Genomic DNA, 4,869 nt, shown 5'->3' with positions numbered 1-4,869 from the left:
GGACTAACGATAAGCGTGTTTTCTTCTACTTCCAACCTCTTCCATGTCAGGCAGTGGTGAGTTTTTCATTGCATCTAAACTCAGTTATCCATTTAACTGTCAGTCTTTTTACTCTAGATACACAGCACTGTTGTAGGCATCTCTGTGGACTGTGGAAAAATACGAGGCCTAGAGCTTGTCCAGAAAATATTTATGGTTATTATATGAATTCAAAAATATGATAGTCAGTTTGGTTGGCTAACCCACTAGCCATTTCCAACTCTTCTCTTTCCACTCTAAAAACTAGAGTCTTATTTCTTGGACTCCCCTGCTGCAAGAGGTGGCTGTCTGACCCAGTCATTGTAAGTAAATATGAGCAGACGTGTGTGAGTGGGCTTTAGGGAGGGTTTTGCTCTCCTTATAAAAGGTACAGGCAGTGCTGCCTCTTTCTTCTGTCTTGTCTCTGCCTTGAATGTGGGCACAATACCTGGATCTTTGGATATAATTTGCATCCCTGAGAGAAAGGCCAAGACAATCATCTCCTTTTCAGTGTGATATATAATTTGGAGTCACTATTGCTTCATACAATGAAGTTGTCCCAAACATTCTTGAATTACTAAACCAAAGCTAGCAGTCACTCACCTTCAGATTAATTTTTGTTATAAAACAAAAAGTAAAATAAGTCTTTACTTGTTAAATTCATCGTAATTTTTTCACTTGTATACAAAGATATCCCTAACTGAAATAGAGATTCAAAACGTAACACCAAAAAGCATCAAAAATCAAAATTTCTCTCCACCATCGAGCATTAGCAGAATGATATTTTACAGGAACTGTGATTTGTAAGTCTTTTCTTGTCAGAGCTGGTAAGTATAGGTTGGCACAGAGAAATGCTGCAGCCAGGAGGAGTCACTAGAACAAAAAGATGGAGGAAAGGACAGTGCCTCTGTGTACAGAACGTAACAACCAGAGTCATTAGACTGAAGCATAGGAAGAGAGGAGGTTGGCCAGTCAAGGAAAAGGAGAATTGAAAGAGAGGCTTGAGTATCAGGGTGAACTTTCTGTTCAGTCTGATGTATGAGTGAGAGCCACTATTGGTTCAGCCACTGTATCACTCATTTATTTGATTACAGTCAACTCTGTGTTAGGTCCCAGGAATAAAAAATAAAAATAACCTGTCCCTGCCTTCGGGGGTTGCAGTTCAGTAGAGGAAGAATGCATCAGGTTTCAATCTAGGAAACAGAAAGCCTTGTAGATATGTCAGACAGAAAGGAACATGTTATAGAAAAACGGGTACTTATGAAACCTCTGAAAGGGTAGAAGGGCCAAAATCAGGGGCCCACCAACAGACAGCTGAACTCAGGAATACATCGTGAAGCTATAAACTAGAGACCAGAAGTCTGCTGATGTCACTGCTCCAAATGCTTCTTCCATTACTCAGGAGAATGGTCTCAGGATGTTGGGGCACTGAGACTGGCCACTGCCTCTAAACACCACATCCCCACGTCCTGCACATCAGCAGCAAAACATCAAAAAGATATCCCTCTCTGACCTCTGACTTCTTGTAGGAAATACTCTAGTTGGTGAAAACTTTTTCACATCCAGAGACTTGTTAACTGAATAGATTGGGGAGAAGGTATGTGGAGGTGAAGGCGGCAATATACAGTGTCCGCCATATTGATAGACTTTTAAGGGACTAATTAATGTATTAAAGCATTATAGGCTCTCTAAGAGAAGCCTTGGCAATCAAGTAGGGAAGTGGGTTAGGAAAGACTTCAAAGAAGAAATGACAGTTGAACATCACCTTGAAAGATGCATTTACATTTGCCAGGTAAACAGAATTGAAATTGGCATGCTAGGTAGAATACTCAGTTGAAAAAAGGAAAAGTGTGAAACTGTATGGACATTCAATTAGTAGTTTATCATGTCTTAAGTGTGGGGTGCAAAGTGGGGTGGGGGGTGGGAGTACATGTTTAGAGAGGACTAGACAGGAAGTAGGGGATGGATCCTGGTGGGCCCTGAATGCCATGCTGAAGAATTCAGAATCTATCCTGTAAGAACTGTAAGACAAGATTTGTGCCTTAAGCAATGCAGTCCCATGAACAAATTTCTGCTCTATAAGGATCACTCTGGGTACAGTGTGAGTAACAGGTGGGAGGAGTTCAAGACTAGAGGCAGGAAGGCTAGTTAGAAGAGCATTACAATAGAAAGTTAGGACAGCCACAACTACTGTGGCCTCCACCAGACTGAGTCCAGTACAACTAGATGGTGCCCAGCTACCACCACCAACTGCTCTGACAGGGATCACAACAAAAAGTCACAGACAGAGCTGGAGAAAAATACAGAGCAAAATTCTAACTCACAAAAAGACCAGGCCTACTGGTTTGACAGAGACTGGAGAAACCCTGAGAATATGGCCCCCAGACACTCTTCTAGCTCAGTAATGAAGTCACTCCTGAGGCTCACCTTTCAGCCAGAGATTAGACAGGCCCATAAAGCAAAACAAGATTAAATGGGCACACCAGTCCCGGGGCAAGGATAAGAAGGCAGGAGGGAACAGGAAAGCGGTAAATAGGGAACCCAAGGTCAAGAAGGGGAGAGTGTTGACATGTCGTAGGGTTGGCAATCAATGTCACAAAACAATATGTGTATTAATTGTTTAATGAGAAGCTAGTTTGCCCTCTAAACCTTCATCTAAAGTACTATTAAAAAAAAAAAAAGACAGAACTCTTGAGTAAAAAATAAATAAATAAATGCTGTGGACTGGATATCCTGATAACTTATTTAGCTGAGAAATTCACCTCTAGGAGACTTGCAGTAAGATGGAGAGGAGAAAACAGAGATGAGGACTGGAGAGGTGAAAATGAAAAGTGTTGATTAGGAAAACTTGGGAGTGGACATTTCCAAATGAGATCAACAAATAACAGTAAATGCATGGGAGAAATACAAGCATGGGTGGATTGATTTAACTCTTCTAAAGTCTGAGAGAAGCAGAAAAGAAAGGGGGCAAAAGTCATTCCTTGTTTTGAGCTTGAAATCCATTAACAGTACCAGGCAAGTCACAAAAGATTTCTAGTTTGAAAGGTAGAAGAGGAAAAGTTCATTTTTGTCATGTTAGGATTTAGCATTAAACGGCATATCCAGGTAGAAAACGATTGTCAGTGAGGCTTAAATAAATCTATGGCTGTCCTGTCTTCAATGAAGTTGGCTAACAAGGCATTGTCATTTTTCAATAAAATGAAAATTCATGTTGTGGAAGATATTAGTGAAGTTACTGAGCACTTTGTGCCTCTGAATTTGGAGGCTGAGAAGCCCCCAAGGCTGAGAAGGCTGTTGAAGCTGTCAGGAAGGAGAGGAGCACGTGTGTGCACACAGGTAAACGGATGGGAAATGCAAATTTCATGGATATAAGTTAATATTTTAAAGACTAACCAAAAAAATTATCTGCAAAGAAAATGTTCTGTACAGAACCCCAATTTAGATATTCATCTCCAATTTCTGGATTGAGGCAGTATGACAACTCCATACGTTGACAAGGATTATGCACCAGCCTCGACCTGAAAAGACAAGAAAATCTTCTCTAATTCTGTTTCCTGGGATTTACCCATGGGAAATAAAGGGAAGATAATGTATTCCAGATCGCTCTCAAACTTGTTTCCGTTTCATTCAGCAAAACCCTATTAAAACCATTGAAAATGGCTAAGTCTGGTGCATTATTAGAATGCAAAGTGATAAAACAAGAAAATTGATCTTTGGAACACTCTGTAGTAAAAGTCTTTTTAAAAGTTCAAGGGTGGAAAAAGCCTCACACATGTAAAAAAGTCTCATACCCTGACCTTTGAGCACAGCACTTAGAGACATGCAATGAATCACTGGTAATTCAAAGGGAGAGGTAAGCTCGTTTTTTCCTGGTGTGGCAAAAAGAACCGTCTCTTAAAAGTTTTTATCTCACTCAAATTACAAACCTTTAAAATGAAACAAATTGCCCTATATGTTCCCCAGTGTACCATTTTCAGCTTGGGGACCTTTCTGACCCATAAATTTATTATCTTTCCTTCATATCATACCATAATAATATCCAGAAAATGACTGGTATATCTTAGACACTCAAATAAACTGCTGTTTCTAATTTAAAATTTGCTAACAATCTTATTTTTTTCTTTTGTTACTGGCATAGCCCTCTCATATCAAATTGCTAGACTTCTGCCACTGGAAGTAATCACAAAGGATGTTGTAATAAGTGAGTTTTAGAGTAGGTAACACCAAGTATATAACCAATACACTGCAACACTTTAAGATTAGTTCTTTTGGTTTTATTTATTTTACTGTTGAATTTGAATTATCTTTATTCCAACATAAATACAATAGGACAATAAGGAAACCCAACATGTAAAAGAAAAATTCACCAGAAGAACTGGGTGGTGCCTGCTACCATTACTGAACATTTTGATCAAAGATTCTATAGAAGAATCCTAATCAAAAGGGGGAAAAAGCAGAACAGAATTTCAAATTCTCATGGACTCCAGAGTTTCTGGAGCCAACAGGGCTGGATTAACCCCTGAAACTATTGCTCTGAGACAATCTTTAAAACTGAAACCAAAAATATTCCCTGAAATTTTCTTAAAGCCAAACAATAATTTTGATTAAGTGGTAAAAAATGTCTGCATTGAGCATCATGCTCTTAAGAACTGTCAACATGGGATCAAGTGACAGTAGCAACTGGAAAGATTAGATAGGAATGGTAGGGGGCAGTGAGTTTATGTTAATGGGGTAGGAAAAGCTCAGAAAAGGGGGGTGAGAATGGTTGTTCAATTCGAAGAATGTAATCAATGTCACTCAACTGCACATGTAGAAATTGTTGAATTGGTGTATATTTTGCCGTGTATAATC

The sequence above is a fragment of the Loxodonta africana genome, chromosome 20 (assembly GCF_030014295.1).
Source record: "Loxodonta africana isolate mLoxAfr1 chromosome 20, mLoxAfr1.hap2, whole genome shotgun sequence".
Taxonomy (NCBI): Eukaryota; Metazoa; Chordata; class Mammalia; order Proboscidea; family Elephantidae; genus Loxodonta; species Loxodonta africana.
This window is presented reverse-complemented; position numbering follows the sequence as displayed.